Source organism: Oncorhynchus kisutch, linkage group LG16, assembly GCF_002021735.2.
Source record: "Oncorhynchus kisutch isolate 150728-3 linkage group LG16, Okis_V2, whole genome shotgun sequence".
NCBI classification, from domain to species: domain Eukaryota; kingdom Metazoa; phylum Chordata; class Actinopteri; order Salmoniformes; family Salmonidae; genus Oncorhynchus; species Oncorhynchus kisutch.
The window spans coordinates 4,901,673-4,922,613 of record NC_034189.2 but is presented as its reverse complement, the minus strand read 5'-3'; the positions used below and the strand labels follow the sequence as shown (position 1 = coordinate 4,922,613).

The window sequence follows — 20,941 nt, the reverse complement described above, 5'->3', positions numbered from 1 at the left end:
GGAGAGGTATATGTTATGAGAGGAGGAGGGGAGAGAAGTATGGGAGAGGGTGAGAGCTTAGGGTATGAGAGGAGGAGGGGAGAGGTTAGGGTATGAGAGGACGAGGGGAGAAAGGTATGGGAGAAGGGAGAGGTTAGGGTATGAGAGGAGGGGGAGAGGTTAGGGGAGGAGGGGAGAGTTAAGGGGACAAGAGGGATAGGAGAGAGGAGAGGTTAGGGGAGGAGAGGTGTAGGGGAGAGAGGTATAGGAGAGAGTAGAGGTATAGGGTATGAGAGGAGGGGTGGAGAGAGGTATGGGAGAGGGGAGAGGTTTGGGTATGAGAGGAGGAGGGGAGAGGGGTGTGAGAGGAGGAGGGGAGAGAGGTATGGGAGAGGGGAGAGGTTAGGGTATGAGAGGAGGAGGGGAGAGAGGTATGGGAGAAAGGAGAGGTTAGGGTATGAGAGGAGGAGGGGAGAGAGGTATGGGAGAAAGGAGAGGTTAGGGTATGAGAGGAGGAGGGGAGAGGGATATGGGAGAGGGGAGAGGTTCGGGTATGAGAGGAGGAGGGGAGAGAGGTATGGGAGAAAAGGAGAGGTTAGGGTATGAGAGGAGGAGGGGAGAGGTTAGGGTATGAGAGGAGGAGGGGAGAGGGATATGGGAGAGGGGAGAGGTTAGGGTATGAGAGGAGGAGGGGAGAGGTTAGGGTATGAGAGGAGGAGGGGAGAGGGATATGGGAGAGGGGAGAGGTTCGGGTATGAGAGGAGGAGGGGAATAACTGAATGGAATAACAGATTTTTTTGTCAATGATCTTTTTGTCAATGATGATATGTTATCTTAAAGTGGAAGAACAGGGAAGACATCCTCCTCCCTCATGTAGTACCCTTCCTGCAGGCTCATCCTAACTACCCTCCAGCTTGACAAAGCCACCTGCCATACTGCACAGAACAAGTGTGATTTCCTGCAATACAGGAATGTCAGTATTCTGCCATGGCCAACGAGGAGCCCGGATCTCAATCCCATTGAGCACGCCTGGGACCCGTTGGATCGGAGGGTAAGGGCTAGGGCCATTCCTCCCAGAAATTTCTGGGAACTTGCAGGTGCCTTGTGGAAGAGTGGGGTAACATCTCACAGCAAGAACGGGCAATCTGGTGCAGTCCATGAGGAGGAGATGCACTGCAGTACTAAATGCAGCTGGTGGCCACACCAGATACTGACTGTTACTTTTGACTTTGACTCCCCCCCCCCCCCCCTTTGTTCGAGGGCACGACCTCGCCACACTCGCAGACACTCTACTACGCTCCAGGGCACACGCCTCGCCAGTGGCTGACAGGGTCACTCTGACTCGCAGAGCGCGGAGCGCAGAGCGCCAGCCCTGGAAACACAGGGCCTGGGTCACACTGACCCACGAGCTCAGAGCGCGAGCCCTGGAAACACAGGGCCTGGGTCGCACTGACCCACGAGCTCAGAGCGTGAGCCCTGGAAACACAGGGCCTGGGTTGCACTGACCCACGAGCGCAGAGCTCAGAGCCCTGGAAACACAGGGCCTGGGTCGCACTGACCCACGAGCGCAGAGCGTGAGCCCTGAAAACACAGGGCCTGGGTTGCACTGACCCACGAGCGCAGAGCTCAGAGCCCTGGAAACACAGGGCCTGGGTCGCACTGACCCACAAGCTCAGAGCGCGAGCCCTGGAAACACAGGGCCTGGGTCGCACTGACCCACGAGCTCAGAGCGCGAGCCCTGGAAACACAGGGCCTGGGTTGCACTGACCCACGAGCGCAGAGCTCAGAGCCCTGGAAACACAGGGCCTGGGTCGCACTGACCCACGAGCGCAGAGCGCGAGCCCTGGAAACACAGGGCCTGGGTTGCACTGACCCACGAGCGCAGAGCTCAGAGCCCTGGAAACACAGGGCCTGGGTCGCACTGACCCACGAGCGCAGAGCGCAGAGCCCTGGAAACACAGGGCCTGGGTCGCTTTTACCCACGAGCGCAGAGGGCAGAGCCCTGGAAACACAGGGCCTGGGTCGCTCTGACCCACGAGCGCGAGCCCTGGAAACACAGGGCCTGGGTCGCACTGAACCACGAGCGCAGAGCACAACAAGAACACTCGGCTGATCTCTAGCCCACAGCGGGGCATGTCCGGGCCTGTGTAGCGGCTGGCAGGGTCGCTCTGACCCACGAGCGCTCGACCTCGCCACACTCGCAGACTCTCTACTACGCTCCAGGGCACACGCCTCGCCAGTGGCTGGCAGGGTCGCTCTGAGCCACGAGCGCGACTCTAACACTCGGCTGCTCTCTAGCACACAGCGAGGCACGTCCGGACCTGTGCAGCGTCTGGCTGAGGTGCTCTGACCCAAGAGCGCAGAGCTGCGAGCCCAGAGTGCAGAGCGGGGAGCCGGGCACAGCCTCGCCACACTCGCCACAGTCGCAGACTCTCTACTACGCTCCGTGGCACACGCCTCGCCAGTGGCTGACAGGGTCGCTCTGAGCGCAGAGCGAAGAGAGCAGAGCGCAGAGCGGGGCACACGCCTCGCCACACTCGCAGACTCTCTACTACGCTCAAAGGCACACACCTCGCCAGTGGCTGGCACGGTCACTCTGACCCCGCCAGCGCAGAGCGGGAGCCCTGGAAACACAGGGCCTGGGTCGCTCTGACCCGCGAGCACAGAACACAGAAAGGGGAGGACGGGACCTGGGTCACAATGACCCCAGGACCACGGGAGGGTTAAATGAACTTTTTAAGACAACATATTTTGCTACAGGGGTACCATAAGAACCATCTTACACAATAAAACTATTTCAAGACATTCCCAACATAGTACACTGCTTTTGACCAGGGCCTATAGGGTGACAACTAGTCCACTATGTAAGGAATAGGGTTCTATTTGGGACATACCTCATCCATCTATTCCATTGTCCTGTTCTTCCAGAAATACAGAAAGTCACCTTGATGACAAGGTTTGGTGAAAGAGAGGCTTGACCCTCGCAAAGAAAAGGCATGCTAGCTATTTACCCTCTCCCACCTTCTCTCCTCCTCACAAAGGAATGCTGCTGGTCCTACGGCATATCTCTCTTCCAATACTTTAGCCTTAAGACATTGATCTTTCACCTTTCCTCTCATCTTGCAGTATGTTTCAAATTAAATCACACTGAGATTATGTGGTTTATGGTATTTTTGATTATTTAAATGAATGGCTCTGAAAGCACTGTCGGCATGCAGCCAAACGTTACCAACCACTTTTGGAGCTAACTAGCTGGTGCTCATAACATGGCTAACATTACTTTAGCTAACTAGCTGGTGATCATAACATGGCTAACATTACCTAGCTAACATTACCTAGCTAACATTACCTGGCTAACATTACCTCGCTGACATTACCTAGCTAACATTACCTAGCTAACTAGCTGGTGCTCATAACATGGCTAACATACCTAGCTAACATTGCCTCGCTAACTAGCTGGTGCTCATAACATGGCTAACATACCTAGCGAACATTACCTAGCTAACTAGCTGGTGCTAATAACATGGCTAACATTACCTAGCTAACTAGCTGGTGCTCATAACATGGCTAACATTACCTAGCTAACTAGCTGGTGCTCATAACATGGCTAACATTACCTAGCTAACTAGCTGGTGCTCATAACATGGCTAATTACCTAGCAAACTATCTGGTGCTCATAACATGGCTAACATTACCTAGCTAACGAGCTGGTGCTCATAACATGGCTAACATTACCTAACTAACTAGCTGGTGCTCATAACATGGCTAACATTACCTAGCTAACGAGCTGGTGCTCATAACATGGCTAACATTACCTAGCTAACTAGCTGGTGCTCATAACATGGCTAACATTACCTAGCTAACTAGCTGGTGCTCATAACATGGCTAACATTACCTAGCTAACGAGCTGGTGCTCATAACTTGGCTAACATTACCTAGCTAACGAGCTGGTGCTCATAACATGGCTAACATTACCTAGCTAACTAGCTGTTGCTCATAACATGGCTAACATACCTAGCTAACATATCCTAGCTAACTAGCTGGTGCTCATAACATGGCTAACATACCTAGCTAACATTACCTAGCTAACTAGCTGGTGCTCATAACATGGCTAACACTACCTAGCTAACTAGCTGGTGCTCATAACATGGCTAACATTACCTAGCAAACTAGCTGGTGCTCATAACATGGCTAACATTACCTAGCTAACGAGCTGGTGCTCATAACATGGCTAACATTACCTAACTAACTAGCTGGTGCTCATAACATGGCTAACATTACCTAGCTAACGAGCTGGTGCTCATAACATGGCTAACATTACCTAGCTAACTAGCTGGTGCTCATAACATGGCTAACATTACCTAGCTAACGAGCTGGTGCTCATAACATGGCTAACATTACCTAGCTAACTAGCTGGTGCTCATAACATGGGTAACATTACCTAGCTAACGAGCTGGTGCTCATAACATGGCTAACATTACCTAGCTAACTAGCTGGTGCTCATAACATGGCTAACATTACCTAGCTAACTAGCTGGTGCTCCCAAATGGAATTCTTATGTCGACAACAGATGAGAGTTGTGATCATAACATTTCTAACATACCTAGCTAACATTACCTAGCTAACAAAACAAGTTATATTAACAGGATAGATAGCTGGCCATTAGCAACATTGGGTTGTCAATGAGACAGAGCTCGCTAACCAGCTGAGCCAGAAGTTGAATACCTTCACTTTGAATTGACCCCAACCCTGTCAAACAGGTAGATGTCAGAAAGTATGGAGAATTGAAGGATGAGAGCGAGAGAGAGAGAGAGAGAGAGAGAGCGGTAGAGAGAGAGAGAGAGAGAGGTAGAGAGAGGTAGAGAGAGAGCGAGAGGTAGAGAGAGAGCGAGAGGTAGAGAGAGAGCGAGAGAGAGAGAGAGAGAGAGAGAGAGAGCGGTAGAGAGAGAGCGAGAGAGAGCGGTAGAGAGAGGTAGAGAGAGAGAGAGAGAGAGAGAGGTAGAGAGGTAGAGAGAGGTAGAGAGAGAGCGAGAGGTAGAGAGAGAGCGAGAGAGAGAGAGAGAGAGAGAGAGAGAGAGAGCGGTAGAGAGAGAGCGAGAGAGAGAGCGAGAGAGAGCGGTAGAGAGAGGTAGAGAGAGAGAGAGAGAGAGAGAGAGAGAGAGAGAGAGGTAGAGAGAGAGCAAGAGGGAGAGAGAGGTAGAGAGAGAGCGAGAGAGAGGTAGAGAGAAAGAGAGAGAGAGAGAGAGAGAGAGAGAGAGAGAGAGAGAGCGAGGGAGAGAAATTTTGACAAAATAGAGGGAGGTGTCTGACTGGACGGGTCCTTAAAAAGGAGTTGAGAGAGAGGTAGAACTCAACTCACAGGCAGGAGAGACCCAGTGAAGACCTTTGAAGAAGTGAAGCTACAACTGAAGACATCAGAAGGTGAGATTTCAACATCTGTTCATCTAATACTTGTCTATGTCTGAACTGACCTCCCATTCCCTATGTAGTGAGCTACTTTAGACAAGGGTCCATATTACCTTTGTGGCCATGAGCTATTCTCTATTTAGTTCACTGTGGGCCCTGGTCCAAAGTAGTGCACTACATAGGGGATAAGAAGCCATTTGGGAAGCATCCATGTTCCAATGTCCGTTGGTCGTGTGAGTACCTGTGCCTGGTTGTTTTGGCTTTCGTGCCTCTTGTATTGTGCATAGATGATTAGGGGTCTCGTCCCGTGTTGTATCATTGTGTGCTAGTGTTTTCGGGTCTCCTCCTGTGTATTTATTCGAGGTACTCCTGGCTCTTTTGAATGGGTTTCAGCCCTGTGTTTTGTATATGTGTTTGCTTGGTCTTCGTCCCCGTGCCTTTACATGGCACACTGTAATTTGGGAAAATAAAAAACCCTATTACGCATTCCCGTCTCCTTTATAACAACATGACACTCTCCTCCAGTACCCCCAGCTATACAGTAGGTTATGTACTTAAAGGGATATTGCAATATTTTGGCAAATTAACTGCCAAATTGTGCAGTCAGCAAAACTCATAAAAAGCATTATAAATCTTCACTTACCTTTGCTGATCTTCGTCGGAATGCACTCCCAGGACTCCCACAAGAAATGTATGTTTTGTTCGGTAATGTCCATCATTTATGACCAAGTAGCTACTTTTGTTAGCGCGTTAGCATGAAGCGCGTTCACTAAATGCTGACGAAATGTCCAAAAGTTCCGTAACAGTCAGTAGAAACATGTCAAACGATGTATTGAATCAATCTTTAGAATGTTTTTAACATAAATCTCAAATGAATTTCCAATCGTGGGTATTACATGGACTTAAGGTGAGCGATGGAAGAGAGCTCCCTCTCATGTGAACGCACATGGTCAGTTCATGGCAGACCTGACTAATTCTCCTCTCATTTGCCCCCCCTTTACAGTAGAGGCATCAGACAAAGATCTACAGACTGTTGACATCTAGTGGAAGCCGTAGGAAGTGCAAACTCATCCATATCTCGCTGTGATTTCAATAGGATTTTGGTTGAAAATCTTCTCAGGTTTTTGCCTGCCATATGAGTTATGTTATTCTCACAGACATCATTCAAACGGTTTTAGAAACTTCAAAGTGTTTTCTATCCAATGTGAATAATCATATGCATATATTAGCAACTGGGACTGAGAAGCAGGCAGTTTAATATGGGCACCTCTGTGCACCTTTCATCCAAGCAACTCACTGCCCCTTAAGAAGTTAAGCACCTGCTACTGTCCTTTCAAATCTAAATGTTTGTTGGGCAGGTAGGTTCCTGCAAGAACCCCCACCAGCTAAGGAGGTTCCTTGATGACCCCCATCTTCTACGGGGTTCTTAGAAGAACCTTTTAAGGGCAATTTTCAGTTCCAAGAACTGTATGGTTTTATAGAACAGAACTTTAGAACTCCAGTTGAACCCCACATTTTTAGAGCGTACTTGGACTAGGATTCAAGAGGCACTCTCACATCTGAGCTATCTTTGTTGCAGGTGCATGGTTACAGTTGAGTAAGATGAAGAACACTGTTCTTGCTAGTCTCACTGCTCTAAAGCTGTACGTATCAGCCTCAAAGCCTTCGTCAGAGCTTTCAGTGTTCACAACCTGCACCTCTATGTAGACATTGCTCCACCCACATCCGTTCAATGCATCCAATGGGGTTGGAGTATGAGAGAAAAAGGTGTTACCAAAAATAACTGTGCATTTCATAAGTATTCTAATAAAGTGTGTAGGTGATGTGTCAAACAAGACACAAATCACACAGAGGACATCAACCTATCAAGTAAGTTCTCATAAATCATTGGGTTCCGTACAAGAATAAAACAAGAGGAGTCTGAAGTGGCAGCGTTAATTCATGTTCACATTTACAACATAAATAGGCATTTCATACCTTAAGGGAACATTTTGACATTCGCCATATGGTTAGTGAGAAAGTCCATATCGCAAATGTACAGTCCCTTACTAGACGTCCGAAAACATTTGTAAATTTTGAGGACGGCGTCGGGCCGTGCGGCAGGGCCGGATCTACCGGGAAGGCATCAAACTCTCTCTCTCTGACATTAATTTTCCGTTTTATAAAATAATCACATTTTGGTCATTTTCCGCTGTCCCGATAAATCCCACAACAGGGCGAATGGAATCATATTGCAAATGTACAAAACATCACGAATCACGACGTGGCTTTATATCCAAAACGTAAAAGACTTTGAAGACGAAACTTGGTGAGCGTAGGTTTGGCATAATGGGCAGTTGGCCCCGAACAAGATGGCGTCTAGGCCTTAACGGTTTTTGAGTTATTGCCATTTTTCTGCGATTAAAAGGTCAAAAATTTAAATAGAGCAATAATTTTTCCACTTCACGTCAAAGTCAAGGAGCCTCCGGTGTCAATAAAAAAAGAACCAGCCATTTATCTATCGTCATTTAAGAGAAATCATGCAATGTCAAATTGGTGATGTTCAAAAATAGTTTTTTTTTTAAACAGTTACAGATCCAGTTGAAGATCCAGATCCAGTTGACCGTAGCTTGCTCTGAATGCAGCGACCGTGAGCCTGGCCCTAAATGTCATTTGCTTTTGGGTGACAGTGAGAGAACCGTTAGGGTGAGAAGCACAATTCGACCTCAGGTACGTTCCTGAGGTTCTCCCGATCTGTGCAAGCCTAACCTTGACCGTGTGGCATTAACCCTTAACAGTAAAACAGGGTTTTTTGATCTCACAGATTACAATGACATCTCTCCCCATAGGAATACATTACCTGCTCCTCTAAAGTAAACCTGAAGCCTATGTGGGTTATGAATGCCTTATGAACCTGTCTTCAATGACAGTCCATCAGGACACTATGAGGTCTACCTGTGTCGATTAAGCTTCCTGAAGCAACCGGAAGTGGTTAAAAATCACCCTAAACGTGTTTTTCCATACCCAATCAGCAGTTTGATAGACATAGTGCATTCAACCCTGTGTAAATCGGTCAGTTCTTAACGTAAACACTTAAAACTCAGGATTCTGTAAAGGCATACCTCAATGAGGATATGTGTTTACCTATAGCTTTCTGTGCCAACCGGAAGTGCCATAATTGGTGTCTCAGGGGCTGTTTCGAGGGGTTAAAATAGTCAAATCTTTCCAAAACGTCATAAGTGTGATTACGCAACCACCATGAACTGTAAATCAGTCATTTTTCCCATAAAATTTCAAAGGAAAACTAAATCACACACTCACAGCTTGGAAGGAGGGACACATTGGGGTGCGTAGAGAAATATACTGCCTGCATTCGTTAACCTTGTTGGAACTTTTAAAGAAACTTTAGAATCCTGTTCTAGACCTCAGGTCGATAGTGCGTGGTGAGTTACGTGGCTCTAGAAGGTTCTCGGACCGAGAAACAGCCTCGTACATTTGCAATGACTTCAATTCATTTTTGCATCATGAAAATGACGACATTTAGAAATGTCCCAGAGTCACAAGACTAGGTGCATTGCGACCGTCTCGGCCCATAAAGACGGAACCCAACGTTTCTGTCCGATAGCACATTCAAGGACCCCGTAGCAAGTCTTGGAAAAAAATGGATTTTCAGCATCTATTAGGGTTTTGCCCGGACACCAAATTACCTATCAAGCCAAAACTTGGGATTCGGGGTCGCCTCAGCTAGGCCTACACATGACATCTGAACTGGACCCGCAGCTGGAATGTAACTACGTGTTTTACGTTTTTATTATGGTTTGAATAGAATGCGTTGTGAATTTTGGGCCATCTCTGTAGTATGTGATAGTTGGCTACTAAACGAGTTGGAAAAAGTGGGTTTGGTGTCAGTTTGTATCAGTTTGGTGTCAGAATGATATCTAATTGACTGATGGACGGTGACTTGCTGGTGACTCTTGTCCATTTGCAATATGTTTAAACAGTGAGGTACCATCACCAAAGTGACATTCTGAAATCAACCCTAACGAGCGATGGAGAGGTACCAGAATCACTGCCCAGCCATCCCAAGTTCATCGGGCCAGTCAATTTCGCATTCCTGCACAATTTTTATAGCATGACAAATGTGTGATGGTAAATGCCCATTGAACCATATTGCAAATGCACAGTGACTTTGCAAAAGTGAGAAAACATAAACAAATGGACATAATGAAATCAACACAACGAGCGATGGAAAGGAGCAACTATCACTGCCCGGCCATCCTGTGTTCGTCAGGCCATTCAATTTAGCATTTCTGCAGTATTTTTGAGCATGTCAACTTTCTTATGGCATTTGGCCCCAAAAAGAGTGACTTTTGACTTTGACTTTTGCCTTCCTATGAATTCATATTGCAAATGGACAAAACATATGCCTTATGCACAAGTAAAGAAATATATAAAAAATTATGATAATAAAATACGACTAAAGTATGTTGATACAGTTCTTATACATGTGTATTGACACAAAATTCGAAAGAATTTCGAAAAATGGTCCAGAAAGCACTTTTTTAAGGGTGTGGTGAAGTTTTTTATAAAATGTTGCTATTTTTGACTTTTGACTTCCTATGAAATCATATTGCAAATGGAGAAAACATATGCGTTATGCACAAGTAAAAAAAAATTATGATAATAATATATGACGAAAGTATGTTGATACAGTTCTTATACATGTGTAATTGACACAAAAATCGAAAGAATTTTGAAAAACAGTCCAGAAAGCACTTTTTTAAGGGTGTGGTGAAGTTTTTTATAAAATTTTGCTATTTTTGACTTTTGACTTCCTATGAAATCATATTGCAAATGGACAAAACATATGCCAAAACATATGCTTTTGGATTTTGCTTTTGGATGTTGACTTGTGTTGCATTTGCAATATGAAAAACCACGGTGGAGCACGCTCGCTGTTGGATTTTCAAAGTGTTACACCTGGCATTTGCCATATGCCATTTGCAATCAACTTTACACGAATTGGACACCGTGTATATAGTTTGTCCAATGCCAATGACTTCCCATTCATTTTTGTCCATTTCAGGGGGGTATTCCCTTACTGTAGTACAGTAAAGACAACTGTCAGTCTTCTACATCTTACTTCCAACGCCTTTCATATACAATTACAGACAACAACAAAATATACACATCAAGAATCAGCTGAAAAGTAGTAACATTTAGTGAATGAGTATGTATATACACACACCTTGATGGAACAGTTGATTCTAGCAGTGCCTGGTGGAGTCTCAGTACCCTGGATCTTCTGTCCAGAACTGTTCACACACCAACAGTAACCTTCCAGAAATAGACATGTTGCATGTACAATCAATACACATTGAATTGTCACATTCAACTGAATTGAGAATTTTGTGCGTCAGTGTTAACCTGTAGAGCCCCAACATTGCTCGGGGGTGTATTGTCCATTGTCGTCACACGTGGGGGATGTAGGCTCCAATTGAGCCATTTATAGTGGTGTCTCTAGCATCCTCACATGGGGTCTTGGGTCGTATCATAGTATCTGGACACAGGTAACATGCATTGTAATGTGGACATAACATTTCAGGACAATATACATTTCTGGACGCTGTTTGAGAGTTGGGCCAGTAGTTCAAATCAGAGCTTCCTGGCTAAATATTGAAGTTGTTTAAAAGCCCTGTGCAGTCAATTCTGGTTCTGTGTTTTGTAGAAGAGCTGATGAAACTAAGACTGGAAATTGTATCATTGTTATTTCCTGATAGTTGCTAGACAATCCAATCATACATCCAGTTGAATGATCAAACCATTCATATCAGAATACCTCAGTCCAGCATCTAGACACAAATATACATATCTGGTACTGTCTCCCAGTACCATTTTTGTGAAGTGGCCCCCTGATTTTAAGAGCGTAGACTAATAGTTACCTTTGCAGTAAATGGGTAGTCTCTGACTATCTATAATGCTTCCCATTCCCTATGTAGTGCATTGTAGGCCCTTGTCAAAGGTAGTTCACTACACAAGGAGTGAGGAGGCATTTGGTAAGGATACATATTCCTGTGTGCCAGGCTAATCTATTGTATGTGGTTGAAGAAGTGATACCTGAGTTACATCAGAAGACTAGTAGCACCGTGTTGCCCATAATTCTTCTTGGGGTCCTCAGGACTGGGTTTAGAAAATGCTGCTTTGGCTGTTATTTCAGTTTTGTACCTAATAGTGGGTTTCCTTAACCTCTTCTCTAGTACCCACAGCCATTCCAGATCCTTTAAAATGCTCAACTAATCTCTCTTTCTCTCTTTCAGGAGACTATCACCATGGCGATATTGACTATCATTCTGCTTGTCAGCACGGCTTTTGCTACGGGAGGTAAGCGGGACATACCTCACACCAACTCACCAACATCTTAATTAAACATACCACACCTACTTAACACACACTCGTAGGTGTTAATACACAGGTGTGATTTGGAAATGTGTTTCTATTCATTACCGGTTCTCCATGGGACACCCTCTGAGAGGTCTGCCATTATCAACCTTGACACTGGAGAAATGAAGGTTGCGCCTTGCTTAAGGGCACATAGATGGATATATCAACTTGTCAGCTCACTGATTTGAACTACTGGCCCAACTCTCTAACTGCAGGATACCTGCCACTCCTCTAGTACCAGAGATGTATATTGGTGTCTAGATGCTGGACTGAGGTATTCTGATATGAATGGTTTGATCATTCAACTGGATGTATCATTGGATTGTCTAGCAACTATCAGGAAATAACACAGATTAAATTTCCAGTCTTAGTTTCATCAGCTCTTCTACGAAACTGGAATTTGACTCCACAGGCGTTTTAAACAAGTAGCAGAATTTGACCAGGGCCCTTCGGGAACAGGGTCCTATATAGGATGCAGTCTCCTGACCAGGGCCCAAAGTGAAACAGGGTCCCATATAGGATGCAGTCTCCTGACCAGGGCCCTTCGGGAACAGGGTCCCATATAGGATGCAGGCTCCTTACAAGGGCCAATAGGGGAACATGGTCCAATATAGGATGCAGTCTCCTGACCAGGGCCCTTCGGGGAACAGGGTCCCATATAGGATGCAGTGTCCTGACCAGGGCCATTCGGGGAACAGGGTCCCATATAGGATGCAGTGTCCTGACCAGGGCCCTTCGGGAACAGGGTCCCATATAGGATGCAGTCTCCTGACCAGGGCCATTCGGGGAACAGGGTCCCATATAGGATGCAGTCTCCTGACCAGGGCCCAAAGGGGAAAAGGGTCCCTTATAAAACACAGTCCATGATTCCAGAATGTATATCCATCATTGTTATGTCCACATTACAATGTATGTTGCCTGTGTGTCCAGCTGGTGCGATACGACCCAAGACCCCATGTGAGGATGCTAGAGATGCCGTGCCACATGGCAAAGTTGGAGCCTACATCCCCACGTGTGACGCCGCTGGACAATACACCCCTGAGCAATGTTGGGGCTCTACAGGTTAAAACACACACACACACTATAAATGCTCCAATTTAGTTGAACGTGACAGTTCAATATGTCACAGTAAAATGTGTAAATATTATATATTTAACAGGTTATTAATATGGCTGCAGTCTTTGTACAGGGATCAATATCAGGGGAAATTTCAGAGTGACAAGTAATAGTACTCGATAATTCTCAAACTTTCATTAAAACACACATGCAGGGTACTCAATTAAAGCTACACTCGTTGTGAATCTAGCCAACATGTTAGATTTTTAAAATGCTTTTCGGCGAAAGCATGAGAAGCTATTATCTGATAGCATGCAACCCCCCGAAATACACTAAGGGGACGTAAACAAAATAATTTGCGTAGCCGGCACTACACAAAACGCAGAAATAAAATATAAAACATTCATTACCTTTGACAAGCTTCTTTGTTGGCACTCCTATATGTCCCATAAACATCACAATTGGGTCTTTTTTTTTTCGATTAAATCGGTCCATGTATACCCAAAATGTCCATTTATGAAGACCGTCAGATCCAGGAAAAAACTGTTTCAAAACGCAACGTAATTTTTTTTTATTAAAAAAGTTGCCTATAAACTTTGACAAATCACTTCAAACTACTTTTGTAATCCAACTTTAGGTATTAGTAAACGTTAATAATCGATCAAATTGATCACGGAGCGATCTGTATTCAATAGCAGCAAGTCAATAAATCATGGACGATTTTCTCTCTTCCATAACTTTCTGTTGTGTACTCGATGACAGGAAGTGCCTATTTCTCATTCAACCAAGGATGAACTTAAACTCAATTCCCAACACTGGCGGCATCGTGCGGAAGCTGTAGGAACTGTAAACTGGACCCTATCTATTTTCTCTTGCCATAGACAATACAGAGACTGGCGGAGTGATATTTTTTGTGTGTTTTTTGTGAACAGATTTCCTTGGGGTTTTGACTACAACAGACGTTCTGTTATAGTCACAGACATGATTTAACCAGTTTTAGAAACTTCAGAGTGTTTTCTATCCGCACATACTAATCATATGCATATACTATATTCCCGGCATGAGTAGCAGGACGTTGAAATTGTGCGCGATTTTTAACAAAAAGCGGAAAAAAGTCACACTCTCCTTAACTTAACATGTCTTTCTGGTAGGTTACTGTTGGTGTGTGACCAGTTCTGGACAGAATATCCCGGGTACTGCGACTCCACCAGGCATTGGTCCAATCATATGTTCCACCCAGAGTAAGTGAGGCCCTGTGGTCTCATCCAACACTATCACCACTTTAAACTCCAACCTATCACTACTCTTGCTTCCTAAATTGGACCTCTTTATGCTTTCTTGACAAGATGCTAAACTGATTTCTGTATCATGATCTCTCTTCTTCCTGTGTCATTATCTCTTTTCTTACGGTATTATTATCTCTTCTTCCTGTGTAATTATCTCTCTTCTTTCTGTGTCATGATCTCTCATCTTCCTGTGTTTTTCCACTTCCGACCATTAAGGTCATTAACCCTCATCCTCCCGCTACATACCATCAGAATTGACAGCCATATTGTTGTCATTCCAGCAAAGCTGTTGCTTCACCAACTAGTTCTGAATTTCCTGCATTTTTTTCTTTACTACTCGCCGCCATTTCGAACCTCCAACTCTCCGTGCGGGGTTCCAGAGGGAGGGTTCTGACTGGACGGGTCCTTAAAATGGAGAGGGAGAATTTAACTCACAGGGGGAGAGACCCAGTGAAGATCTCTGAAGGAGTGAAGCAACAACTGAATATTTCAGAAATGTACATCTGAAATAGCTTCCTATTCCGTATAGGGCACTTCTCCTGACCAGGGCCCTTCGGGGAACAGGGTCCCATATAGGATGCAGTCTACTGACCAGGGCCCTTCGGGGAACATGGTCCCATATAGGATGCAGTCTCCTGACCAGGGCCCTTCGGGGAACAGGGTCCCATATAGGATGCAGTCTCCTGACCAGGGCCCTTCGGGGAACAGGGTCCTATATAGGATGCAGTCTCCTGACCAGGGCCCATAGGTGAACAGGGTCCCATAGGTGAACAGGGTCCCATAGGTGAACAGGGGCCCATAGGGGAACAGGGGCCCATAGGTGAACAGGGGCCCATAGGTGAACAGGGGCCCATAGGGGACGCAACCCAAGATTCCAGATGCAGCCAGAGCTTCCAGGATGTTTGTCCAGCAATGTATGTTATACTATGTAATGTCATTGTTACAAAGAATGTTATCTATGTGTTTAGATGGTATGATACGACCCAAGACTCCCTGTGAGATTGCTAGAGAAAATGCTTTGAAAAAAGTCAGGCCTGGAGTCGACGTCCCCACGTGTGACAACGATGGACAATACAAACCTGAGCAATGTTCAGGCTCTACAGGTTACCACACACACCATAAGTTCTCCAATTGAGTTGAACGTGACAATTCAATATGTTACAGTAAAATGTGTAAATATTATATATTTAACAGGTTATTAACATGTCTTTCTGGTAGGTTACTGTTGGTGTGTGAATAGTTCTGGACAGAAGATCCCGGGTACTGAGACTCCACCAGGCACTGCTAGAATCAACTGTTCCACCAAGTGGAAATAAGGCCCTGTGGTCTCATCCAACACCATCACCACTTTAAACCCCAACACATCACTACTCTTGATTCCTACATTGGCACTGTTTATGCTTTCTTTACAAGAATCTCCAATGATTTCAGTGTCATGATCTATCTTCTTCCTGTGTCCCTCTGTCACGACATCTCTTCATCTCTTCTAATTTAATTCTAATTATGGCAGCTGTGGTCCTCCAAAGATATCAAAATGATATACAGGAGTTCAGCAGAGTCCAGAATCAGAACCATGCTACTCTGAGTCTGAAGAATTGTTCCAGACCACAGAGGGATGAAAGACCCCTTTACTGAGTCTACATCATCACATTTCACTAAATCATTCCCTTGTTTGCTTCATGCATTATATCATCCTTTAAAATAAAGTACATGCTCTTCATCTTTACATGAGTAAATGTTGTATTAGAACTTGTACACTATGCATTCGGGCAGGTCACATTCTCTAAACAGATGTCAAAGAAAAGCTCTCACACACACACACAGCAAGGATGGAGTGACACAGTGTGGTGCTTTAAAGACACAGAGCCGGTAATGGCATTACCATAATCTCTAGGCTGTGCCGAGTTCAACGAGATGCCATGCTAGACCGTAGCTCGCTCGGTGTGAGCGCAGCGACCGTGAATAAAAGTAGAGAGAGAACCGTTAGTGTTAGAAGCACAATTCGACCTCAGGTACGTTCCTGAGGTCCTCCCGATCTGTGCAAGCCTAGCCTTGACCATGTGGCATTAACCCTTAACCCTTTTTTTCATCTCCCAGTTTACATTGACATCTATCCCCATAGGAATACATTGCCTTTTCTTCTAAATTCAACCTGAAGCCTATGTGGGTTATGAATGCCTTATGAACCTGTCTTATTCTGATTATGCAACCATCATGAACTGTAAATCAGTCATTCATCCCATCAGATTTCCCAGAAAAGCTCTCACACACACACACACACACACACAGCAAGGATGGAGTGACACAGTGTGGGGCTCTGATACACACAGAGCCTGCAATAGTTACCTTTGTTCAAACTATCAAAGAACAGTCACACCTAGAGCTCTGAAAATTTAGAAACCTGTTATAGAGCTCAAGTCGATAGTGCATGATGAGTTATGTGGCTCTAGAACGTTCTCAGATTGAGAAACAGCCTCGTACATTTGCAATAACTTCAATTCATTTTGACCATTACAAAAAATGATGACATTTAGAAAAGTCCCAGAGTCACAAGACGAGGTGCATTAAGATTCCAGATGCAGCCAGCCAGAGCCCATAAAGACGGACCCCAACGTTTGCGTCCGATAGCTCATTCAGGGACCCCGTAGCAACTCCCGGAAAATGTGTATTATCAGCACCAATTAAGGTCGCTGCTCGGGCTCCAAATTACCTATTGAGCCGAAACTTGGGATTCGAGGTCGCCTCAGCTAGGCCTACACATAATGTCAGAACTGGACCCGCAGCTAGATAATAACTACGTGTTATATGCTTTTATTATGGTTTAATGTCTATGGATTTGGGTCCACTTCATGTTCATACCAGTATTTGGAGGCGGGGAGGAAACTTGCCAGAAGATGAACGTCGTCAGTAGAGTATTAGCTAGCTAGAATGTGTGGTTGATACACATCATTGCTCTGTGTGAACAGGACATCGAAGTTAAATTAATAACTTTATTGGGGTAAGTAAATGTTCAGCCTGTAATTTTAGAACTAAAACACACCACATGACAAAGTATGTGGTCACCTGCTCATTAAAAATACCTACTTTTCTTTTTTTAAACTGGTCTACCTTCAGATGAGGCTTGTTGGTGCAGCAAAACAACCGCCATATTGTCTATTGATGGTGGGGTCAAATTAGTGTATATTGATGGTGGGGTCATATTTGTGTATTGATGGTGGGGTCATATTAGTGTCTTATGGTGGGGTCATATTAGTGTATTGATGGTGTGGTCAAATTAGTGTCTTCTGATATATTTTTTAGATGTATCCACCTTCTATGTGGTTTTGGAAGAACCTTTTTGGGGGCCATTTTCAAGAACCTTAAGGTTCTGTATTTGATGTTTGAAGCGGCAGGAGTCTCAGGGAGAACACAGAGGGCTCCTTCCACATAATGCATTGTTCCAACGCTTTTGACCTGAAAACAAAACACACAACCAAAATATTCAGCAATACAGACAAAAGTAGGAAAGTCTACATGAGAGATTAAATAGTGAAATGTGTCGTATCAGAATTAGTTAGGTAATATAGATAAGATGGTTTATTTCATTTGCAGAATATCAGAAAGGGAGAAGGCCTCTGTCTGTACGCTAGTCACTCCCCTTTTTTCCATTTGGGGGAGGATTATGGCAGTGTCTGGAATCATTGTATTACCCCTCTGTGTTCAACGTATCTTTCACAGTATATGACCTAGAATATCACTCCCCTTAGTGAGCTTCTCCAGGAGTGGGGAGAAGAGGGTGTATTTGGGATGGGAGTATCTAGAATTGACAATGATATATGCCATTGGACGAGGTAAAGTTTTGGTCTTCAGTGGTACCAAGAATAAGATTAGAATCTCGTTTTAGGTGACCAAACTGAATTATGATTTATAGCTAATGCTATCTGGATGGGATACTCCTCTTTCAAGTAAAAGGTTATTTGTAATGTTCCTGAGATCTGTTTTTCGTCATGTAAGATGAGCGGTGTATCTTTTCTATAAAAGATACTAAGAATTGTTTTGTAAGGAGAATTCATTTATAGACACTGAATTGATCTGAGTGTCAAAGGGGCTATGGTGAAGCCATGGACTTTATAATACAACTCTGACTTGTGTGTGGTTTGCTCTCTCATCACATAGTAATACAGGAAATTACCACGACAAATGAACGAAGAATAAGTTTAATTTGATGACTGGATCAGTGAATGATACTGGGTTTACTGAACCTCAAGTTGATATGAATACGAGTCTCTGGCACCAGCACCAGGCCTTCCTTTAGCCCAGTTCTGGTGATCAAAGTCAGAGCCATCGCTCCAGAGCTACAGCCTGTCCTGAGGGGGGGACAGTGGGGTTTCAGAATACAAACTCAAATGTATAGTCCTTCCTCTACCACCTGAAACAGTTAAAGCTACCACAACTTCAAAACCCTCCGACTAGGAACTGTTGCTTGTGTAAAGAACATGGAGCCTAATCCTCACATTTGCAATGCATTTCAAAGACCATAACTAGTCTAAAACTGTTAAAGCTAAAAAACCCATACACATGTTTACAAGAAGACTGTCTGGAACAGATCACTTTGATCACATTTATACTCAACCTCTCTAGGGGACGTGAGACGTTAGCATCCCACCTCTTCAACAGCCAGTGAAACTGCAGGGCATCAAATTCAAAACAGAAATCCCATCATTAAAATTCCTCAAACATACATGTATTTTACACCATTTTAAAGATACCCTTGTTGTAAATCCAGCCACAGTGTCAGATTTCAAAAAGGCGTTACAACGAAAGCAAACCAAACAATTATGTTAGGTGAGTGGCTATTCACAGAATAACACAGCCATTTTTTTCAGCCAAAGAGAGGATTCACAAAAAGCAGAAATATAGATACAATTAACTTCTTGAGGGCAGGGGGCAGCATTTTCACTTTTGGATAATTAGCATGCCAAAATTCAACTGCCCGCTACTCATCCCCAGAATATAAGATCTGCATATGATTAGTATATTTGGGTAGGAAACACTCTGAAGTTTCTAAAACTGTTTGAATCATGTCTGTGAGAATAACAGAACTTATGTAGCAGGCAAAACCCCGAGGACAAACCATTCAGATTTCTTTTTTTTGATGTCACTGTCTTTTCAATGAGCTTAGAGACACCAGATTTCTAAGGGACTTGCTTGCAGTTCCTACCGCTTCCACTGGATGTCACCAGTCCTTGGAAATCGGTTGAGGTTATTCCTTTGTGTAATGAAGAAGTAGGGCTATCGTAAATGAGGGTCACATGAAGTAAATTTTTTGAGAGAGGCACGTTATGAAAAAAGTTGTTTTCTTTTTGTATTGAACACAGATCATCCCGTCTTCAAATTGATCGATTATTAACGTTTAAAAATACCTTACGTTGTATTACAAAAGTAGTTTGAAATGTTTTGGTAAAGTTGCGAAATTTGGAAGCTGTGTTTCTCTGGATGAAACGGTCCAAATAAATGTACATTTTGTATTTAGTAGTGTCGCGCCTTTTATTTATCTTACTGTAATAGCCGAGCCTACCTAATATTTAGTACCAACCTACGCCATGGCATTCAATACGAGGCCCACAAGACCAAGGTATTTTCCGACACTAAATAACTGATATAGCCTACCGCGTAATAACTGATATAGCCTACCGCGTAATAACTGATATAGCCTACCGCGTAATAACTGATATAGCCTACCGCGTAATAACTGATATAGCCTACCGCGTAATAACTGTTATAGCCTACCGCGTAATAACTGATAAAGCCTACCGCGTAATAACTGATATAGCCTACCGCGTAATAACTGTTATAGCCTACCGCGTAATAACTGTTATAGCCTACCGCGTAATAACTGTTACAGCCTACCGCGTAATAACTGATAAAGCCTACCACGTAATAACTGATATATATGAATATCGACGGAATTAACCGAACAAAAGGACCATTTGTGATGTTTATGGGACATATTGGAGTGCCAACAAAATAATTTTGTCAAAGGCATGATTTATATTTTATTTCTACGTTTTGTGTTGTGCCAGCAGTGTTGAAATATGCTACTCTCTTTGTTTACTGTTGTGCTATCATCAGATAATAGCATCTTATGCTTTCGCGGAAAAGCCTTTTTGATATCTGACATGTTGGCTGGATTCACAACGAGTGTAGCTTTAATTTGGTATCTTACATGTGTGATTTAATGAAAGTTTGATTTTTAAATCATTTTATTTGAATATGACTATTTTCTCTGGCTATTGGCTGGTGGGACGATTCAAATTATGCTTTACAGCCAAAGCTAGACAAACATTTGTAAGTTTATCGATAGCCTAGCATAGCATTTTGTCCAGGTAGCAGCAGGTAACTTGGTCACGGAAATCAGAAAAGCAATCAAAATAAATCGTTTACCTTTGATGAGCTTCGGATGTTTTCACTCACGAGACTCCCAGTTAGATAGCCGATGTTCTTTTTTTCCAAAAATATTATTTTTGTAGGCGAAATAGCTCCGTTTGTTCACGAAAATGCCGAAAAATATTCTAAATTAGCTCCATAATATCGACAGAAACATGGCAAACGTTTATAATCAATCCTCAAGGTGTTTTTCAAATATCTATTCGATAATATATCCACCGGGACAATTGGTTTTTCAGTAGGACCGATTGGAATAATGGCTACCTCTTACGCGAGAATCAGGTGACCACTTGCACAATGTAGCCGCTTACGGGTATTCTTCAACATAAATGCGTAATACTACGTCACAGTGCTGTAGACACCTTGGG

The 20,941-nt window shown here is 44.0% G+C and overlaps 1 pseudogene; it reads left to right on the top strand.

Annotated features, from left to right (window-relative positions):
- Positions 1-5,308: 5,308 nt before the first annotated feature.
- The window catches only part of LOC109884535 (equistatin-like), a 110,962-nt pseudogene continuing 95,329 nt past the window's right edge, over positions 5,309-20,941 (top strand).